The sequence below is a fragment of the Theropithecus gelada genome, chromosome 4 (genome assembly GCF_003255815.1).
Source record: "Theropithecus gelada isolate Dixy chromosome 4, Tgel_1.0, whole genome shotgun sequence".
NCBI classification, from domain to species: Eukaryota; Metazoa; Chordata; class Mammalia; order Primates; family Cercopithecidae; genus Theropithecus; species Theropithecus gelada.
This window is the reverse complement of record NC_037671.1, coordinates 44,620,317-44,643,456: the sequence shown is the minus strand read 5'-3', so window position 1 is coordinate 44,643,456 and position 23,140 is coordinate 44,620,317. Positions and strand designations below refer to the sequence as shown.

General features: G+C 46.0%; 1 protein-coding gene across 3 annotated transcripts in view; it reads left to right on the top strand.

The window, feature by feature from the left end:
• The window catches only part of TRERF1 (transcriptional regulating factor 1), a 226,676-nt gene that overhangs the window by 147,514 nt on the left and 56,022 nt on the right, over nucleotides 1-23,140 (top strand). For all 3 annotated transcript variants that reach the window (XM_025384080.1, XM_025384078.1, XM_025384079.1), the window contains one exon: nucleotides 6,049-6,160. The gene's annotated coding sequence lies outside the window, so the exon portion shown is untranslated. The remainder of the gene's footprint in view (nucleotides 1-6,048; nucleotides 6,161-23,140) is intronic.

Below are 23,140 nucleotides of genomic sequence, written 5' to 3'. Positions count from 1 at the left end.
CACATAATTGAGTAATTACAACTCTGATAAATGCTGTTGCCCCATTAAATTTCAAAGAGTTGGAGACACCTTCCCGAAGCTACAGCCTGACAGACGATTAGATGCTAATGAGGGGAGAGCTGCATCCCAGGCAGAGGGACTGGCAAGTGCAAAGGCCCGGGGGTAGAAAAGAGCTTGGTGTGTCTGAGGACTTGAAAGACACGCTGGTTGGAGCTGTGAGCAAGGGGGGTGGGCAGCCTGAGGTTGGGGAGCAGATGGTAGCCTGTCACCCATGTTGGCCTGTGGTGAGTCCACCTTACATGCTGTCAGTGTTTGAGCTGCTCTGATATTGGTGTGAAAGGCCCAAGCTTCTGTGCTCTGGAATGAGCAGATAAATGAGGGCCTGATTAAGTGATCATGGTCTGGGCAGGATCACCTTCTCCAGTGCGTGAAAATTATTTACTCAGCCTCCATGGAGAGAGAGGAAGGGCATTAAAAGAAGGGAGAGATTGGCTGGGCGTGGTGGCTCACACCTGTAATCCCAGCACTTTGGGAGGCTGAGGCAAGTGGATCATTTGAGGTCAGGAGTTCGAGACCAGCCTGGCCAATATTGCAAAACCTCCTCTCTACTGAAAATACAAAAATTAGCCAGGCATGGGGGCGCATGCCTGTAATCCCAGCTACTCAAGAGGCTAGGGCAGGAGAATTGCTTGAACCTGGGAGACAGAGGTTGCAGTGAACCGAGATTGCGCCACTGCACTCCAGCCCAGGCGACAGAGTAAGACTCTGTCCAAAAAAAAAAAGGAGAGATGTTTGGAGAGAGAAGGGAGTTTTCCTCATATCTGAAAAGTTTCTGGGCCTCACTTGAAAATTACATCTCCTAGCATCTCCACATAGAACTCATTTGACAGAACGGTGGGTCCCTAGGTGACTGGAGCCTGGGATCTCATTGCAGTGATTCCTCTCTGCACTGTTTCTCAGATGCTCTGTGGAGCCTGTCTCACGTTTAATTCCTCTTCCTCCCCATTTTCCTCCATCCTCCTCCCCCTGCTCCTTTTTCTTCTTTTTAAAATCTGCGCCAATTTCTAATGAATTGTGGGTGGCATGGAGGGAATTCTTCACACTTCATTTGGTCCTGCTTCATAGTTTATATCCTGTGTCCCTCCCTTCCCCTGGCTGAACCCCCGGTCCCCAGTCTGGTAGACATGAGCTGTTCTTTTCTTTTCAACGGCCTTGTGGCTGCAGAAACCCCTCTTTGATTTGGGCTTTTAGATACTCATTTAAAGTGTTTGTTTCTGCATATTAATTTCTTCCTTCCCTAAGACTCCTAATCTTCACTCTCCCTTAACTCCAACAGCAGTGTGGCGTGTGACGCGGCATTTGTCACCCCCATTGCACAGAAGGGAAACTGAGATTCTGATAGCAGTGTGGGGCTGTGGGAAGATTCTGGCCTTGCTGGGTGGCATGATGAATGTGACAGGTCCTTGGAAAGTCACAGAACCCTCCAGGGCCGCCTCTTTACTGGTCATATGGGAAGGAGATAAGATTTCTACCCCTGTAAGGAGGTAGGGTGATGGGGTAAAGAGGATGGGATTTGGCCCTTAAAGCTCTGGCTCCACCACTCAGTTCTGTGACCTTGGGCAAGGCCTCAGACCTTCCCTTCCTCCCTTGTAGAATGGTGATCCCTACAGCACCTCAGCAGGATGGTTGTAAATACTAGAGGCACTGTCTGGGAAGTCCTAGCAACATGCCTGGTCTGAATGGGATATAATAGCTGTTCTTTGGCCTTTTTGGCCTTTGGGATATAGTAGCTGTTCCACCTCCCCTGCCATCTGGGATTCGGCTGTTTGTCCAAGAGGACCCCAATCATTATGGTGGAGCTGGAATTAGAACTAGAATCCAGGTATGCTGGCTTCAGGCCCTGAGCTCCTGGGAGGAGCTATCTGTAAGCACCCTGGTTTTGTGAGCTGAATAATCCTTGCTGTGGGTAGGCCTTTCTGTACACAGTAGAGTGGTAGTTCTCAACTGGGACTGATTTTGCAAGAGACACGTGGCAATGTCTGGAGAGTTTTTTCATTGTCTCAGCTTGGGAGGTTCTACTGACTTCTAAGGGGTGGGGGCCAGGTATCTGGATTGTTCTGGGATCGCTCAGCACAGTGATTGGGGACTTTGAAGGCACACACCAAGAAACAGCAAGTCATCAAGACCCCTGGTCAGTGACAGCTAACTCTGAGCCCTTGCAAAGCTGCCCTGCAGCATCAGCACCGGCTGGGAAATCCTTGTGGATTCTTGTGGATATTCACATAGAGGGAGGGGCATGACTATCCCCACTCACTGGGCATAGTGCTAGCAACAGCTGCCACTTATCCAGGGCCCATTGGGAGCAGGGGCAGCCTGCTCAGTGAGGGACCTATGCTCTCACTGATTTCCCTGATCAGCAAGGAAGACACTGCTAACCTCATTTCACAGAAGTGGAACAAGGCCATACGGCTTGTGAGGGGCAGGTCCAGACCTAGGGCAGAACCCAGGTCTCCTTAGCTCCAAAGCTCACACGCTATGCATGAAATTGCATCACCTTCCTTAGAAAGTAACACCCCCCCATGAGGCTTCTCCAGGAATAATTTTAATAGAATGCTTATCCACATCCCTATGTCAGCATTGGCCACCTAATTTTGCCACCGGCCAGACTGAATTTACCACTGTTGCAGAAAACAAGTAGATAAGAATCTTAAAACTTATCACACATTGGGAGGGAGGGCAAGGGTGCCCCTATTTTGGATGTCTCATGCCAGTTTGGGAAGAGGAAGAATTTAGCAGTTAGGCACAGCATGTTCCTAATTTGCCCTAGAAAACTTCTTGGGTGCTTTTGGGAAAAACCTGTACAACTTTTTTTTTTTTTTCTTTGAGACAGAGTCTCGCTCTGTCACCCAGGCTGGAGTGCAGTGGCATGATCTCGGCTCACTGCAGCCTCCACCTCCCAAGTTCAAGTGGTCCTCCCACCTCAGCCTCCCAAGTAGCTGGGACTACAAACACAAGCCACCACACCTGGCTAATTTTTGTATTTTTTTTGTAGAGACAGGGTTTCGCCATGTTGCCCAGGTTTTGTCTTGAACTCCTGGGCTCAAGCGATCCACCCGCCTTGGCCTTCCAAAATGCTGGGATTACAGGTGTGACCCACTGTACGCAGCCAAATCTGTACATCTTTAATGCCTGTCTTGAATGCCACAGTGGTTGGAGCACAGTGTGAAGTTAAGAAACAGTGCAATCCTGATTAAGAGCCTTCTCTCCTAGTTAGAGTACACCATGCTCTGTCATGTCACAGGACCTTTGCACAGGCTACTCGGGGGACCAGCAGCACCTTTGCTCTCTCTCTTTCCCCTGCTTTCCTCTCTACTTTGCTTCAGTAATTTATTCTTAGGGTTCATATTAAAGACTAATTCCTTAAGAAAGCACTTCTGCCCCATGTCCATGCTAGTCCACCTTCTGGCATATGCTATTATGCATTAGCTATGCTTCTTTAGGGGACCACTATTATAGTGATATCTAATTTGTTAATGTTGGTTTCCTTCTTCCACTTGATTGTAAGCTCCATGAAAGTAGGGAACACATTGGTCTCACTCAGCTCTCGTATGCCGAGTGCCTTGCATTTGCCTAGTACATGCTAGGCACCAGCCAACATTGGATGGGTGAATGGATAGTTGGATGAATGGATTGAGCTAGTTAATTTCATTTCCTTTCCCTTAACTCCAGTCAATAATCTCTTCTCAGGGAATTGTAATTATCTGTTTATATGTCTCTTTTGAGCCTCTTTGAAGAAGAACCTATCTTTAGAAGCTCTGAGTCTAGCTCCATGCCTGACATATAGTAGATGGCTAATAAAAGTTGACCATATGGTTGTCTAAGACAAACTCTTGCCCATAAGACAAGCAGTTCCAAGAGCTCATGCTGCTGCAGAGAGGACCCTAGAGAGTTATTTTCACACATAGAGGATAAGGATGGTGAATTTATTCATAGAAACAGAATGAAGTGCATTCCTGCTTCCCACCCGTGCCATGCTTAGCTCCTCGGTAAGGTCTGCTATTCAGGTTGCCAGTTACTGTACTGACTTATTTGTACATAAACAGTTATTCCCCATAACCTTCCCTTCGCCAACATTCAGAGATAATGATATACAATCTTTGTAACATTACAGATGTTGCTTCAAAAACACTCTGTTGCTATAGGAATGTTTGTGATGTGCTTATCGCTAGAATTTCATAAGCAACAAACTCCAAAATTGCAGATGATTTAACATTTGAAGCAGGGAGTGAGAGTGTATGTGTGTTTGCATTAAAAAAAAAAAGGCTTTGAAAAAGGAAGTTTTCTTCTGCAGAGTTATCTTCTTCTAAAGCTTAAAATAAAAACTACTTAAAAGCAGTGAATTTAGAAGAATGAGCACTTTCTCTTAAACATTCAAATGGGTGAAAATGACTTGTAATGCCTCCCTCAAGTATTAAGGAAATAGGCAGTTAAAGGGTTTTTTTGGAGCTGGCTGTCACAGACAAAGGATTTCTCATTTTAAAAAAAAATCATTTTATAGCATTAAATAGTAGGAATGCATACCAGCAGCCCTTTTGACATTTTGAAAATGATTTATTTTCTGAAATGTCCCAGTCCATTTTAATAGATGACTCTTTGTTCTTCTCATTCAGGGAGGGAGCTTCGGGTGGGGTTGCCATAGTTAGGGTTGGGAAGTTCAGGGTGGAGGCAGACAGGGCTCCAGGAACAGCTTTCCGTGAGCCTCACACTTTGTTACCTGAACACAGCAGGTGGGTACCACCACCTGTCTCCAGACAGCATGGAGCCACACTTTCCCAAAGCTCCTGCTGTGGTTCTCCTTCCCAAAGAGAGACTCTCTGAACTAACTTTTTATAGTCCAGAGAGTGAATTTGAAATCATTTCTCTTTCTAGCCTCCCTCTCTGAACCAAGATATCAACTAGACATCTTAGGAAAGGTGTGCAATGTGGAAGTCTCTACCATCGCAATGCTACTACTCAGCTGTGGCTCAGGAGTGGTGCTCTCTGCAAACTCTTTAGCAGTCCATGAGATAAGTTCAGAAACTGAGAGTTGGTGCTTAGTAACTTTCATGCCGATTTGACGGAATAATCTGTTGAATCAGAGAACCTAAAAGTGAGCTTGCACTTTGTATCAGTATCTTTTCATTTCCTTTTTCTAGCAGTTCATTTTTACTATATTTTATTAAAGTAGTCATCTGTAATGGTGTGGAAATTTTTTTAAAAACTGGTCCTTTCCCTGGGCGCGGTGGCTCACACCTGTAGTCTCAGCACTTTGGAAGGCCGAGGTGGGCAGATCATGAGGTCAGGAGTTCAAGACCAGCCTGGCCAACATGGTGAAGCCCCGTCTCTACTAAAAATACAAAAATTAGCCAGGTATGGTGGTGGGCACCTGTAATCCCAGCTACTTGGGAGGCTGAGGCATGAGAATTGCTTGAACCTGGGAGGCGGAGGTTGCAGTGAACCGAGATCGCGCCATTGCACTCCAGCCTGGGCGACAGAGTGAGACTCTGTCTCGGGGGGAAAAAAAAGAAAAAACTGGTTCTTCATGACAAATGACTTGAGACGCTCTATGCCAAGGCACCTGTAAGCTGCTGTCGCTCCCCCATAAGGAAAGTCAGCTGTTGAATGGATTTGGGAAATCGCAGCACTTAGCAAATGATGTTATAATGAGACTCAGGTCTCTCCCTGTCTCTGTCTCTGTCTCTGTCTGTCTCTCTCTCTCTCTATGTCTCTCTGTCTCTGTCTGTCTCTCTTTCTGACTGTTTCCTAAATGCAGAGACTGCATGCAGTTCATCTCCGTGGCCTCATTCCTCAGTGCCCTGCCTGGCACATTGCAGACTTTTGGAAATGTTTGTTGAATGCATGCCTGTCTGCTTTCTTGTTACCTAAGAGTGGGTGAGGACAGCCTCAGGAATTTCCCTGGGATTTCTGGTAGTGTCTTCTGCAGGATGGTGATGGAGAGCTAGGAGCAAATGATGAGGAAATGACCTTTCCTTCTTCCTTTCCCCATAGGACCAGGCCTCCTCTTCCCGTCTGTCCAGCAGCATGAAAGCAGCATGACTGGCCGACCGCAGGAGAAGCCCCCAGAACCAGGCCCCCAACTCAGCCATCTGCGGAGGTCAAGGTAAGCTCACTTTCCTTCTTCTGGAAGGCTGAGGAATTTTCATTTTAGTACATTCTGTATGCGTTTGTAATCCCTTGCTGTGTGCTAGAAGAATGAGGTTTCCTGGGATGAGGGTAGACTTAGAAAGTGCGTGTCAGCCTTACAGGTTAAAGCGTGCTCATTTTGGTTAAAGGAGAGCCCAATATGGAGCAGAAAGGACTGAGCTGAGTGTCTAGAATACAGCTTTTCTTATTCTTCCACCACTTCCTGAATCTGGGACCTTGGACAGGGTCTTTCAGGATGGGGTATCCAGGGAATTTTGAATGAAAAAATCTCTGAGACAGGATAGAATGAGAAAGACTACTCAGTCCACGACCTGAGAGTCCCAGTACCTGCCACACGGACTTCCGTCCCACACAGAGTCGTAAGGGGCCTTAGACAGTCAGGCCAGTTTCCAGCCAGTGTTGGACAGTTAGTTGTTAGAAAGTTCTGTCTGCTGGCCTCTGCTCTGCCATTAGGAACCGCAAAGACTTGGCTTTCAAAGACTCTTCCACATGCCTCTCTCATTCGGTTTGAAGATTTGAAGATTTGGCTGTCATGACTCCGTCTTTCCTTTTTTGGTATAAATTCTCCCTAGGGACTGGTGCCAGTCACCTTGTCCTCTCATCCCCTCCATCCTGGAAAGGGCTTTAGTTATCTCCAGCGTCTGCCTTGCTGGTTGCTCATGCAACCTGCACCATCTTCAGTAGAGAATCATTCATTCACCATTCATTCTACAGTGGCTATTTACAGCCTCCTTTGTGACAGGCACTGTGCTAGACTCTGGAGATATCTCAGTGAAGAAGAAAGACAGGGTCTCTGTCTTTAAAGACAAAATAGGTTTAGATTCTTAGAGAGAGTTTGAAATATGCATCGAACTACTTCCATGTGCTCCTTGTTTACATTTTTATCTCTGCAACTTTTTTCTTAGATGTCCCATAAGTGCTTGAAAAAAATCTTCAAATATTGGATATAGTTTTCTATATACCATCATTGAAAAATAAGTTAGTTTCTTCTGCAGCTCAAATCATCTATAGTATATCCTTTTCTGATTTTGTCTGATTATCTATCAATTATTGAGAGAGGTGTTTTAGTTAAAGCCTCCCACTGGATTTGTCAGTTGCTCCTTGGCAATGCTGAAATTTTTGCTTTATATGTTTTGAGGCAATGCTGTTTGGTGCATAGATGTTTAGAACTGGTGTATTTTATTGATGAATTGGGATTTATTTCTACCATCTTTATATACATTTAATTTTTTCTGCTCTTTCTTTTAGGTTGAGGTATTTTCCCCCCTCATTCCATTTTCCATCTTCTTATTTGGAATTTACACACTCTATGTCTGTTATTTCTGGGGTTACCCAGCTAACTACCTGGATAGATGATTGATAGATAGATAGATAGATAGATAGATAGATAGATAGATAGATAGAAAGAAAAAACACTCTATGTGTGTTTTTTCAGGGGTTATCCAGCTAGCTGGATATGTATATGTAGATAGATAGATAGATACATAGATAGATAGATAGATAGATAGATAGATAGATAGATAGATAGACAGACAGACAGACAGACAGACAGATAGTTTTAGAGACAGGGTCTTGCTCTGTTGCCCAGGCTAGCTTCAAACTCCTGGGCTTAAGTGATACTCTCACCTCAGGCTCCCAAGTAGCTACCTTAACTTTTTTTGTTTGTTTACTTGTTTGTTTTGTTTTGTTTTGTTTTTGAGACAGAATCTCTCTCTCTCCCAGTCTGAGGTACAGTGGCACAGTCTCGGCTCACTGCAACCTGCACCTCCTGGGCTCAAGCAATTCTCCTTCCTCAGCCTCCCAAGTAGCTGGAACTACAGGCGTTCACTATCATGCCTGGCTAGTTTTTGTATTTTTAGTAGAGATGGGATTTCACCATGTTGGCCAGGCTGGTCTCAAATTCCTGACCTCACGTGATCCGCCCATCTCGGCCTCTCAAAGCGCTGGAATTACAGGCATGAGACGCTGTGCCCGACCAATTTTTGTATTTTAAGTAGAAATGGGGTTTTACCCTGTTGACCAGGCTGGTCTCAAACTCCTGACCTCCAGTGATCCACCCACTTCAGCCTCCCAAAGTGCTGGCATTACAGGCGTGAGTCACCGCCCTCAAACCTATTTTACACTTTTCATCTCTTCGTCTCTCTGTGCTGAACTCTGAATAATTTATTCAAATCTATCTTCTGGCTGGGGGAATGGGTCATGCCTGTAATCCCAGCACTTTGGGAGGCCGAGGCAGGTGGATCACCTGAAATCAGAAGTTCAAGACCAGCCTGGCCAACATGGTGAAACCCCATCTCTACTAAAATTACAAAAATTAGCCTGGTGTGGTGGCGTGCACCTGTAATCCCAGCTACTCTGGAGGCTGAGGCACAAGAATCACTTGAACCCTGGAGGTGGAGGTTGCTGTGAGCTGAGATCACACCACTGCACTCCAGCCTGGGTGACAGAGCCAGATTTTGTCTCAAAAAACAAAAAAAACTGTCTTCTATTTAACTAATATATTATGTGTGTTAAAGGCTGTTTAACCCATTCATTGGATTTTTTTCTTTTTGCTTTCTTTATTTGTCATTTCTAGAAGTTCTGTTTGGTGATTTTTGTGGTCTCTCATTTCTTGCTCATATCTGAAGATGTTTATTTCTTTAAAATATTAAATTTGGTATTTAGAAATTTTATAAATTTGTGTCTTGTAATTCCCAAATCTGAAGTCTTTGTAGGTCTGGTTCTGCCACTTGCCGTTTCTGCTGGCTGGTGTTCGTAATGCCTTATTTCCTGTGAATTGCTCATTTTTTCTTGGCACTTTATCTTTGGGAATTATCTGAGGTGTGGGTTGAGTTGTCTTTGCCAGAGAGGATTTGCGTTAACTTCTGCTAGTTGTCTGGTGGGCACTACCAACAAAAATCACTTTAAATTAATTTTCTAGTTAAGGCTTTTCTGGCTACCCAAGTAATATACTTCAGGCTACAAACCTGTGTGAAGTCCAGCTATGGTTACACATTTTCAGGAGAGAGTTTCTCCCCCCATTCCCTGCTCAGCCCAAGGTCCAGTTTTCTTGCAGTCTCTTTCTGTGTTGTGCATTTATTTCTCATTCACCAAGTCGAATGAATTTTGTGGAGTGGGGCCATTTGAAGTCCCAACTTTGTGGAGGGGTCTCCCTAGGCTGTTAACCCTGTGCTGCTGTCATTGGGAAACTTAGAATCTCCAGGTTTCAGCAGAAACCCTCAGGGCAAAAGCCAGCTTTGATTCCAGCTCACCTCCCAAGGTTCCTGCTTTGGGTTTGTTTTGGTCTTTTCGTTTGTACTATCTCAGCAATGTGTATTCAGTCTTCATATCTAAAATTGTATCCAGCATATTAGTTCTTTCTATTAGAGGGGCAGGTAAGGTATCTGGTCTGCCATCTTGCCAAAACTATATCTTTTTCTTCTCCACAATAGTCCTGTTGGGCAGGAATTTTTATTTCTTCACAGAAGAGTGACCTGAAGCTCAGATAGGGTATAGCCATAGGCCTAGCAGGTGAAAGGCTGGGAGAGAATATGTCCCACTCCTCTTCTCTCTCCCCACCTTCCCTCTCCCCAAGGTAACTGTTGACCATTGGCGAGGACAAACTTTAGTCTCACAAAGAATATGAGTTGCTACGAAAATGTTTTAACTAGCTGAACAGCTTTGTATACTTTGTTTATGAATCTATTGTTTATCTTCCTTGAGGGAGGAAATGGCTTCTGCATATTTTGTGGTTTGTCTGGCAGTCACCAGCAGTTCTCCTGCTTCATTCCCATTCTTCAGAAAGTCTTCTGAACCTGAAGCCAGATCCCATGGGCTTCTCATCCAGACCCTGGCTTCCTTTCCTCCTTATGCTATTCTCTCCTTCTTCTCACCTTCTTCGCTTCCCTCTGCCTCTTCTTCCTTTTCCCCTCTCCCCATCCTTCCTGCAACTGGTTTTTCTTTTTCATGGTGGTGTGCCTTTCATTGGAGGGGAGTCTACAGAGCCAGTGGTTTGGCTTTTGGGCTTTGAGGGGCAGGGAGAAAGAGCTGAGTTTGAACCTAGCTCTGCCACTTAATAACTGAATCTCTCTAAGCTTCCGTTTCTTCATTGGTCACATGGGGACAGTGGATAGAGCTGTTCAAGGACTTAATGAAACGATGCCTGTAGAGCTTGTAACACAGAGCTTGGACATCATCAGCACTTGGTCAGTGGTGGTTCATATAACTATGACTGAGAACAGACCACTTCAAGGCCAGTGCTCTTGCTGGTGATGCTTTTAAATTGACAAAGCCGGTTTATAAAATAGGGTGAAAATGGAGGCAGAAATCTAATGTAAGTGTGGGAATCCCGGCCTCGCTATGATGTTCTTTGAACTGTGGTGTTTTTAAAAATAATCTGAGGGAAGATAGAACGCACTGGTCTGGCCAGTGTTTGTGGAAGATGTAAACCAGGGGTTCTGAAAATGGGGCCTAGACCTCTAGACTCCAGATCTTGGCCTTCCTGATGAGCTGTGCCCTGTGTCCTGGTACCGCGGTGGAGCTGGGGCTGTGTGGATTCACTGTGGAGGTTCCCCTTGCAGGGCCCCCAGATCAAGGGATTGCATTACTACTCTGAGGACGCATTTTCAGCAGTGGTGGGGCTGGGGGAGAAGGGTCGTCAATGTCCTTTAGCTCTATTCTTACACCTGGCATGAGACTTCACTTTTAACGCCCTCTTCTAATAAATGCCTTTATATTACACCTAGACATGTGTTGTTTCCTGATTTGATATCTATCAGGCAACAAGTCTTTTTTCAAAGCCTGCTATTTATAGTGACTCTGGGCTTTGTACAGTGGGCAAGTACTATAAAAGAATGCATAAAGTTGCTGTGAATCTAAAACTACTCTAAAATTAAAGTCCGTTAATCACAAGAGGACTTTATAACCAAAAAAATGCATAAAGTCTAAAACATCTTCATAAGATCGTTAGGTACTCAGAGTGGATATCCAAGAGGGAAAAGCACGGTGCCCTTGAGGTCAGGGAGGGCTTCCTGGATGAGGCTGGATGATGATTTGAGCTGGTCTTATGGGGCAGCCAAGGTGAGCTGCTGGAGAAGGAGCCTCATGCATCCTGGGCGTAGAAATGGTAGGAACTGGGGTTTAGAAAGCCCCACAGATGGCCTTGTGTTCCCTCTTGGAGCGCCATCTCCCATTATCAAAAGCATTCAGAAGTCCTGCAGCTGACATTTGACAACAGGTTTCCCAAGTGTGTTTGACTACTCGTAGCTGATGAGCATGGAGGTCTTGAATGGGTTTCCACATGGCTTCTGTCTCTTTGACTAATGCTTCAGCTCATCTGGGCTACCACCTCACTTCTGTAAAACAGGGATTGTTCAGCCTCTTGGGAGCACCAAAACATTATTTGAAGTTCACCTCTTATCTTTTTCTAAGCATTGCTCAAATATTTAGAAGGGTGAAGGTTTCTAGGGGGACTAAGCAGGGACATTGTTAGAGTTAGGGAGGGGGCTTCTTTGTTATCCCAGTCTCCCAAGATGATTGGGCATTTCCAACCCAGCCGAGTGGCCAAGCCTGTTTGCCTGGAGTTAAATGCCCAGCCCTACCCCACCCCTCGTCCCCCGCAGCAAACCTCAAAGTCTGTTAACAGCCTCTGTCCTGATCATGATTCATCCTTCCTGCCCCTTCTGTATTCTGGTTACTCAGAGCTGTGAACCAAGATTGATTACTAACGCCATCTAACTGACCTTGCCCATGGAGGGCTTACCTGGTAGATTAAACATTCTTCATCAGATGACACCTCAGGTTGAGTTCTGTTGTCGGCTAGCTCTGTACAGTGCAACAAGGGATTGTCCTAGATGCAGATGGAGACCCTTTTCAGGACCAGGAAGCCAGGGGACACATTATCTGAGGAGTTTGGGGTGCCAGGGTTATTGCGGGTATAGAGGCAGGAGGTGCCCCAGGCCAAGAGCTCTGTGCTTAAAGAGTCACATAAAAGCGGTGGAAATGTGCTCTACATCAAATCTTCACATGCTGCCCTGGAGATTGGCTATCAGCCCCTTCTCACTGTTGGGGGGAACCCTTCTAAAAATATTTCAGTATTTATTATGCCAGTCATATCCATTATTCTATTTTTTTAAATTACAACATTAAGACCGGGCGCTGTGGCTCACACCTGTAATCCCAGCACCTTGGGAGTCTGAAGCAGGCAGATCATGAGATCAGGAGTTTGAGACCAGCCTGGCCAATATGGCAAAACCATGTCTCTACTAAAATACAAAAAAAAAAATTAACCGGGCATGGTGGTACATACCTGTAATCCCAGCTACTCAGAAAGCTGAGGCAGGAGAATTGCTTGAACCCAGGAGGCGGAGGTCGCAGTGAGCTGAGATCGCACCACTGCACTCCAGCCTAGGAGACAGAGCGAGACTCCGTCTCACAAAAATATATATATATATATATATCTAGAGCTTGAGTTCACTCTAATTCCTACCCCTGCTCACTCTCTTCCCTTTCCCAAAATATGGCAGAACTGAGACTGAAATCCATATATCCTGACTTCTAGCACTGTTTCCCTGAAAGGCTCAGATCCTTAGGGATCAGATGTCATTGGTGGGAAACCCTACTATCTTAATATCCTGGCCCAAGATTGTTCAGTGTCCTGGACAGGCCAGGCAGGGTCTCAGGAGGTTCGTCCAACAGAGGCTTGGGGCTCCTCAGGTCCAACTTTATTCTGCAGAAGCTGAGTCTGAGGTGCAGGGAGGGGAAGTCATTTACTCAAGCAGGTCACAGGGTACATCTCTTTTTCTGTTTGGTCCGGGTTATCTTTATATTGGGTTTGCATTTCCTGAATACACAGCAACAGGGTGGGGGGTGGGTGGAGGACAAGGGAAGTGGGCTTAAAAGAACCCCATCTGAAAATGTTTAGATTTCCTGTGACAGTCCCGTGAAGAGGGAGATAATCTGTGTTCACGGAACTAAGAGGAGAGGGAGAGATTTGGTTCAGGTCCAGGAGGCCAAGAGTGCAGAGAAAAAGGAGGACAACATGAGAGCTATTCAGAGAAAGCTGTGACATTTTTATGGATGAAATAGAAACAAATAGGAGTTTGTTTCTTTGCACTTCAGTGATGCCTTCTTGTTTGTATTTTTGGACAACACTCAAGCCATGTGGAGGCTCTGGCCTCGTTCTAGTAGCAGTGGTTTGTGGTCTTCGGAGGCTCTTTGGCCTGGGACTGGGAGCCTTTGATTCTCATCTCCCTTGAGTTGGCTTCTACCAGGATGTGTGATCCTTTGGAAATCTCTCTTCCTCCCTCGGAGCTTCCATAGTTTATCTCAAGATGGAGATAAAACCTCCTGCTGGGCCTGCCTCACAGAGAAATAATGGGTACGAGAGTGTCCCCCACAAACTGTCAGGGTTAGCTTGGCCTCATTTTTTTCTTTTTCCATGTCTGTGAGGCTGGCATGAGCTCTGAGGGAGTCAGGAGCTTCTACCAGGGAAGGCCCATGTGCCCATCGGATCAGGTGGCACATGTGGCCACAGAGGTCACTCCAGACCCGATTTCCTGGGACAGCCCTTCCAGGCAGTGTGTCCCCAGTTCCTTAAAGGGGAATGTCATTTAAGCAGGAAAGGCTGTAACTAAAAGTAAGAAAATGGTAAATATGGACAGAGTTACTGCTAATTTTCTGGAATTGGAGAGCTGGGTACCCTCTTGAAACAGAAAAAGAAGTAGAGTATCACTTTATCTGGTATTATAGAGGAACTGAAATGACTCTAGCTAACAGAGGCCACCCTTTCTAACTTTTTTAGATGGTGATACCAGGTGAAGTGATATTCTACTGCATACAATTAAGCTTTAGATTGCCACTAAATAATTACATCTCATTTCCTCTTCTGGGGTCTTGAACTGCTTGAGAACCATATCCCAGAAAGTAGAACACCACCTTCATTATGAGTAACGCCTAGTTGGAGAACTCAGCCTGACCCGTGGCCACACCAATTCCCTCTTTTGCACCCCTTGAATTGCACTGACCAGTGTAGACTTGTAGGCCTCTCTCTCTTGGACTTCCTGCAAGGATGAGCCAGTCATGTGCATGTTTGCATTCTGTTTCCTGCTGTCAGTGAACAATTCTACTGAATGAACTATGGCCTTTCCTTGATGTCTCTGGATCATCATTGTGGATAAAACAAATGTGCCCTGGACACAGGCGCTTTCAGGGGATGTTAGAGTAAGCGAGGTCATTGGTCCCTATCCCAAAGGGCCCGGGCTGCCCTTCTCTCTTCCCTCCTGCGTCCACTCCTGGCAGTTTCTGCCCCTGAGCACCATTCTGCTGACTGAAACAAAAGGAGGGCTGAAGGTTGCCCAGGAAACAAATAACCAAACCAACTCAATCAAGCCTCAGTCTTTGAGCCTGGTATAAACTGTAACCCATGTCAAAACAAAACAACAGAAACCCCACCCCAGGCAATGAGACTGCTCGAGTCCTCCCTGGGAGCACATGTGTCCTGTACCTTCTCTTGTTTAATCTTCTCAGAAACCCAGAACAGCAGGTATTATTATTACTGTTTCACAGATGTCAAAATTGAGGCTCAAAAGCAAAGTTAGATAGGCCTGCTGGAGGGACTCACTTTGCCAGTGGAACATTGAGATTTGAACCCCAATCTTTGACCCCAGAAGCAGTGTTCTTGGTGCTTCCGTGAGGAAAATACTTGTCATATAATCCGTTTGTTTCTCTCCAGTGAGATATTTCTGATGAGTAAAAACTTGTCAGATAGGGCCGGGCGCGGTGGCTCACACCTGTAATCCCAGCACTTTGGGAGGCCGAGGAGGGCGGATCACGAGGTCAGGAGATCAAGATCATCCTGGTGAAACCCTGTCTCTACTAAAAAATACAAAAAAAAAATTAGCTGGGCCTGGTGGCGGGCGCCTGTAGTCCCAGCTACTCGGGAGACTGAGGCAGGAGAATGGCATGAACTCAGGAAGCGGAGCTTGCAGTGAGCTGAGATCGCGCCACTGCACTCCAGCCTGGGTGACAGAGCGAGACTCTGTCTCAAAAACAAACAAAAAAAAAAAAAAGAAGAAGAAGAAGAAGAAAAAGAAAAGCCAAACAAACAAAAAAACTTGTCCAGATAACTGGAGCTTTTAAGCGTAGAACTTTTTTTTTTAGTGTAAAGTGCATCAGCTTCTTTTTCACACTTCCAAGTTCATCATGGCTAAACACTAGAGCATTGAAGTTTGCTGACAGCCAGATTCATGGGACATGCCTGTACTATGGCATAAACTTTCTCCTTGGCCCTTCAAAAACCAATAATAAAAGCTGGAAGCATCCAGCAAGGAGGAAGTAGCTTCATGCTGAACAGATTTGCAGTGGGAGGACAAGAGGCACCACAGAATATCAGAGGAAGCCTCGTCCTTTGGCAGGAGAGGGTTGGGGGCTTAGCCCTTCATCACTAATTGTGCAACCTTGGGAAGCTCATCCCCTGCATGTTAATTTCCTCCTTTTAAATAGAGAAGACAGTTCTGACCTCACAGGTTTGTTGTGACCTCATAGAACAAAATAGTATCTGTCCATTCGTTTTGCAATATTTTCAAGAACGTTATTATGAAATAGTTTCTAGAATGTTAGTATTGGCCATGAGGACATGCACACCCTTTCACAAAATCTTTGGTGTCCTTCTCAGAGACTTTACACCGAGCCAGAGCGTTCGTGACTATGGCCCAGGGAGACTGGTCTCCAAGCCGGGGGCTCCACTGATGTTAAGCGAACATACCATGTGGTCACTGGAGCAGGCCACCCCACATCCCAGCACTGACTTCCCCATCCCAGGGCTGTTACAGAGATGCAATTATGAGCCTTTTACTCTTCTGTACAAAAACAAAATAGGAAAGAAATGGAAAAAAGGATAAATTAATTTTCTTTAACCTGTGGCTTTTTTTTTCCTTCCTCTCTCCTTGCTGTGAGATTGCCACTTAACTTATTTTAATTAAAAAAAATGATGTTCTGGGTGATGGGACATAATGTTTAGACATGTTGAGCTGACAGTTGATGAGTGTGTTGTCAATACACCATCACCACAAATCATGCTCCCAGGGTTGATCGGAAGGAGATTTGTGTGCAAATGTGTGTGTGCTCACACACTTGGATGATTTAGAGTGATTGGGGAAGGGTCCAGTGGCCCTTCTCAAAAGCAGTTGCTAGGGAGGGCTGGCCACAGGCGAGGGGCAACTGACCAGGGCAAGAGGAGGAAATCGGCTTCTATTGTGAATTGAGGTGATTGCTCTGAGTTCGCTGTGGAAGCAAAAGCCTCCACTTCCTCCTCCCTCCCTGCCTTCCTCTGTCATGTCCTTAGCACCCAGTGGGTGCAAGGTATTCTACTGACCATGAGGCACTCCTTAGAAGCAGTCTCAGTTTGATGGAGGAGACAGAAGAAACAGTTTGAAGCAGTGTGCTGAATGGTGTGAGGAAGACGTGCCCCCCGAGCACTGGGCCTGTGCTCACCGGCGCGCTGGCCGCCCTTCCTCGTGTTCCTGCCTTCAGTGACTGCCCATTCTCAGGAGCCTCACACATCTGTCTGGGCCTTGGAACCTCAGTCCAGCTGCCTCAGTGACAGCTCCTGTTGAGGTCTCCATGTGAAACAGCTCTCCCAGTGCTCCAAGCTTCATAGATGTGAACCTGACATCTAGGTCACATCTGACTCCCCCTGCTGTACCTCCATAGGTCCCTTCTATCACTAAGCCTGTCAGGTTCAGCCCACAACACCCCTCCATCACCCTCATCCAAGCTATCTGGCCTGGACCATAGCAAACCTAAGTTGCCCCATGTCCTCATTCACCTTCCTCCAGTCCATTGTCTGCATTGGGGGTCAGCAAACTATAGTCCAGGAGCCAAATCTAGCCACTGCCTGGTCGATTTCACGCAGTCTGTGAGCTGTTTTTACAGATGAGCATTTGATGATATGGGAATACTGACTTTCCTTCCCTTTGAAGGGGAAGTGTTATCTCTCCAAAAAACAATTCTATTCTTCTCATTAGAGGATCGGTATTATAAAAATTTACACTCACTCAATTATCATTATATTTTCAGTGTTCTCAAAAATGTGTAGAATTTTCTTTCTTACTACGTAAGTACTACATAATAGCCTGTATTTGCCTCTCGGTGGCAAAGCCCGGAATATGTATCATCTGGCCTTGAACAGAAAAACTTAGCTGACCCTTTGTCTCTACTGTGGCCAGAGCAAGATTTTTTTGTTGTGATGTTTTTGTTTTTTGAGACAGGGTCTCACTCTGTAACCCAGGCTGGAGTGCAGTGGCATGATGTCGGCTCACTGCAACCTCCTCCTTCTGGGTTCAAGCAATTCTTGTACCTCAGCCTCCCGAGTAGCTGGGATTACAGGTATGTGCCACCACACCCAGCTCATTGTTTTGTATTTTTAGTGGAGATGGGGTTGTACCATGTTGGCCAGGCTGATCTTGAACTCCTGACCTCAAATGATCCACCTGCCTTGGCCTCCCAAAGTGCTGGGATTATAGGCATGAGCCCCCATTCCTGGCCCAGAGCAAACTTTTCAAAATAGAAATATGATCAGTTGCATGTGCTTGGTCACACACACACACACACACACACACACACAGTTCAAGATACTTTAATGGTTCCCCATGCTCTTCAGGGGAGCCATTAAGATGAGGATCCTTAGCCTCAAGAGTCTTGGATGGTCTTGCCCTTGCCCCGTGTCCAGTTTCATCACAGTGTTCCTTTGTCCTCCACGCTGGCCTTCTTTTAGTTCTTTACATCCACCTTGTTCCCACCTGCCACAGGGCCTTTGCCCATACTGTCCTTGATGCTGTCTGGAATACAGCTTTCTGCACCCTATTTTTCCCCTCCCTATGTCCTTCTCATCTTTAGATCACAGCATCACCGTGACTTTCTCAGAGGATCCTTCCCTGACTTTTCTGCCAAGGTCACAGCCCTGTCTCTTTTTTTTTTTTTTTTGGTTTTAAGATGGAGTTTCACTCTTGTTGCCCAGGCTGGAGTGCATTGGCACCATCTTGGCTCACTGCAACCTCCGCCTCCTGGATTCAAGCGATTCTCCTGCCTCAGCCCCCCGAGTAGCTGAGATTACAGGCGAGTGCCACCATGCCTGGCTAATTATGTATTTTTAGTGGAGATGAGGTTTCACCATGTTGGCCAGGCTGGTCTCAAACTCCTGACCTCAGGTGACCTGCCCACCTCAGCCTCCCAAAGTGCTGAGATTACAGGAGTGAGCCACGGTGCCCGGCCCTCGGCCCTGTCTTATATCTCCTCATGACACATGTAAAATTGCACTTGTCTCTGGCTGACATGCACACCCCCAGACAGCAAGCCCCAGAGAACTGACACCATCTCTGTTCCCACCTCCATTATATCCACTGTACCTGGTATATAGTGAGCATGCAATAAATGTTTTGTTATGATGAGGGGCTGAGGATCAGGGAAGACTTCGTGAAAGACATTAGGTTTGAAAAGGAACTTGTAGTCTGAGAAGGTGAAGAATGGGAGAAAGAGCTTTCAAGCAGAAGGACCAGCATTCTGGAAACCTTGTGTGGCTTCATAGGACAGGTGCTCAGGCTGTGTCTGAGTGGGTGGGGAAATCACTGGAAAGGTGAGTGAGGCCAGATCGCGAGGGCCTTCTGAGCCCAGCTGAGCTGTTTGGACACTTACCTGTTGGCAGAGGGAGCACTGGAGGTTTTAAAGGAGAGGGGTGCTGTGGCAGGGCTGGAGGGGGCGAGACCCGACCAGAGGAGCATGGATTAGGGAATGAGAGAAGATGGCCAGGGAAAAGCTGTGCAGGAGAAGTGGGCAGGAATTGATCATCTCTTGGAAGTGAGTGGGAATGGGGAGGTGGTGGGCCCTTGGGGTCCCAGTTTCTGGTTCAGGATCCTGGGTAAAGGGTCACCATTTGTTTCAGATAAGTGAAGAGGAAGGATTTAGGGCAGGGAGGAGGTGTGAAAATTTGTTTGGCGGGAGGAGGTGGAGAGAGCAAAGGCTGGCAGTTCCCATTCTCTGTGAAGCAGGGGTCAGGGTCATCTGCCGAGACAGAGGCATTTTGACTTCAGGTCATGGACTTGGGCCTCTTCCCCCTTTACAAGCAGAGGGTTCCACATTGTCTCTAAACAGTTGAGGGATTCGCCCCAGCCTAGGGCACTGGGGGCCGACAGGGGATTTAATCCCAGACACTTTAGGAGATCTTACAGACTTGCCCTTCCCCATCCCTTTCCTAAACCGTGAAGTCTAAATGTCAGCTTTGTCAGAAATCTTACCTTGAAGACCTTTGAAAAAAGAAAAAAGGTCTGCTCACTTCAGAAAATGTTTTCAGAGTGGCTGCCCCATGACAGCTTGGCTCTGATCACCACGGGGACCCCAGCACTCTGCCTGAGGAGCGTGTGCCTGACCTGTACATACTTACTTGACATTTGAATGCATGAATCACAATGTCAAAAGGCATAGTTCAGAGACATCTAGCATGCTCCTCATGTTAAGGTTAGCAAGTCACACTCACACGCAGGTGGAACTGTCTTTAACCAGCCTCTACGTAACTGAGTGGCAGCTGGCCTTCTCCACAACTTGCTAGAGCTCCCCCAAACAGAGTACCCACTCCCACAAATGTAGTCAGGGGCTGTGTTGGTCCCCAAACCTGCTTGTCCTAGTTGTCCTTGTAATTGTAATTATGTAAATTAGTTAAATGTGATATAAGCTGATGAACTATAAATGCAAAAAAGAAAGAGAAGTGCTATTTCAATGAAAAGTAAGAGTCACCTTGTTCTACCTCAGCTGAGAATGTGTGACCGGCGACACATTTTTCACTGTTGAATGCTTTGGAAAGAAGTGATAAAAGCAAGCCACCAAAAGAGAATTGCTGCCAAATTAGGTGTGAGCAAGACAACTATTAAAGACTGGCACTGCAGTGCCGTGGCTCACATCTGTGATCCCAATACTTTGGGAGGCCAAGGCATGAGGATTGCTTGAGGCCAGAAGTTCAAGACCAGCCTGGGAAACAGCAGCACCCTGTCTCTACAAAAAAAAAATTAAAAATTATAAAGATTGGCACTAGAGGGAGAGGAAAATAAAAGCATGTCAGAGGATGCAGCACTACAGTTCCTTTACCAGGCTTCTCTACTTCTGGCTCCTTTTTAAAGAAACCAAACTGAAAAAGTATAGATTATGCATCATCAGTGGTTTATGCATAAAAGGTAAATACAGAGCTCTATTCCACAGATCTATGAGCAAAGAAAAGTCCTGGACCCTGCCTCAAAAGACCAGTAAGATATTTGTGTTTTAAGTTAAAATAAATTCACAAGGCATTAATGTACTGCAAATTTAAGTGCACATAAAGGTTTTTTCGGCTGGGGCACAGTGACTCATACCTATAATCCCAGCACTTTGGGAGGCCGAGGCAGGCAGACCACCTGAGGTTGGGAGTTCGAGACCAGCCTGACCAACATGGAGAAACCCCATCTCTACTGAAAATACAAAATTAGCCAGGCGTGGTGGCGCACGCCTGTAATCCCAACTACTCGGGAAGCTGAGGCAGGAGAATCACTTGAACCCGGGAGGCGGAGGTTGTGGTGAGCCAAGATCACGCCATTTCACTCCAGCCTAGGCAGCAAGAGCAAAACTCCGTCTCAAAAAAAAAAAAGAAGAAGGTTTTTTTCATGTTTTATTATATCTGGGTTTTTTTGTAAGTAATATATTCACATGGTTCAAAAACACAGAAAAATATAACAAGTTATAAAATGAATAATCTCCCTCCTGCTCTTTTCCTCAGTTAGCCCAGTTTCCACCATCTCCCTGCAGACAACTATTATTAGTTTCTTGGATCCTTCCAGATTTTCTTTATGAATATATATCAATTATAAATACAAAGTTGACCCTTATTATTCACAAATTCCGGATTTGCAGATGCTCTACTCTCTAAACTTACTTGCAACCACAGAACCAATGCTCGGTACTTTCTTGATCATTTGAGGACATGCACAGAGCAGTGAAAGTTTTGAGTCGCCCAATGCACGTTCCCAAGCTGAGTTTGAACAAGACAACTCCGCCCTCTTATTTCAGCTCTCCTGCTGGACACAAGTGTCCTTTTTGTGGTGTATTTAGTGTGGCATTTGTCATATTTTTGTGGTTTTTGTTGTTGGTTTCACTGTTTAAAATGGCTCCCAAGTGTAATGCTGAAGTGTTGCCTGCTGTTCTCAGCACAAGAAGGCTGTGATTTGCCTTACAGAGAAAATGGGTGAATTAGATAAGCTCCTTTCAGGCATTAGTTGTAGTACTGTTGGCTGTGAGGTCAACGTTAATGAATGAAAAAAATAGATGTTAAATAAGATATCCTTTAAGCAGACACATATAAAACAAGGTTATATATACTGATCAGTTGACAAAAATGTTGCAACCAGGGGCTTGCAGGAACCTAACCCTGTATTTATCTTAGGAGCAGTGGCTCAGTATTCACTAATTCAGTGATCATAGAGACTTTATAGGATGTAACTACCACAACTAACAAAAATCAACTATCTATATACCTCCATACATATATGTTCTATTTTAACCATTTCTTTACACAAAAGAGAGCATATTGAACATACTGTTCTGCATCTTTCTTTTTCACTTAACCTTGGACATCTTTCCATATCATTTCATAGAGAGTTTCCTTGTTGTTCTTTTGGAATTTTTGTTTTGTTTTGGTTTGTTTGTTTGGGACAGGGTCTCACTCTGTCACCCAGGCTGGAATGCAATGGTGCCATCATGGCTCACTGTAGCCTCAACCCTCTGGGCTCAATTGATCCTCCCACTCAGCTTCCCAAGTAGCTGGGACTACAAGCGTGCACCACCACACCTGGCTGATTTTTGTTATTTTTTGTAAAGGCAGGGTTTCACCATGTTGCCCAGACTGGTCTTAACTCCTGGGCTGAAACAATCCTCCCGCCTCATCCTCCCAAAGCGCTGGGATTACAGGCATGAGCCACCGCACCCAGTCTCCTTGTTACTTTTAACAACTGCATAGTATCCCATCCTGCGGTTATTCCATGATTTCCTTCAATCGATCCCTTATGGTTAGGCATTTGGGTTGTTTTCAGTCTTTGGCTTTGCTAGCAATACCGCAGCATACACACTTGTCTACATGTCATTTTCTATGAGTCTCTGCTTTAACCAACTCCCTAGAAAGGGAATTCTGAGGGCAGTAGTTCAGCCTGGCCAAATTGACACATAAAAAGTATCACACCAGCCGGGCGCGGTGGCTCAAGCCTGTAATCCCAGCACTTTGGGAGGCCGAGGCGGGCGGATCACGAGGTCAGGAGATCGAGACCATCCTGGCTAACACGGTGAAACCCCGTCTCTACTAAAAAAAATACAAAAAAAAAAACTAGCCGGGCGAGGTGGCGGGCGCCTGTAGTCCCAGCTACTCGGGAGGCTGAGGCAGGAGAATGGCGTGAACTCGGGAGGCAGAGCTTGCAGTAAGCCGAGATCCTCCGGCCACTGCACTCCAGCCTGGGCGGCGGAGCGAGACTCCGTCTCAAAAAAAAAAAAAAAAAAAAAAAAAAAAAAAAAAGCAACACACCTTCCTCTACTCCTGGGTATGTATCCTAAAGAAGTTCTCACAGATGTTCCTAAGGGGATGCATCTGAGAATGGTCATTGCAAGGTGTCATTGGGAGGTTGGTAAGGTAGTTAAGGTGATGGATGCGCTTACCACCTTGTGGGATTATTGGGAGGGGCTTCTAAGGGACTTGGCACTGTGCCCGGCCCGGGGTTAGCGCCCAGTGCACGTTAGCCATCGTTGCTGTTCTTCCTTCCTGTTTGTGTAGCAGCATCTTAGTCCAGCTCATCGGCGCCAGGCTGGGTGTCCCTCCTACAGCCGTCCCTCTGTGACCCGCCTCCACACAGGGCTGGAGGATGCTGGCAGAGTCCGGGCACTCTTAAGCAGGCATCCT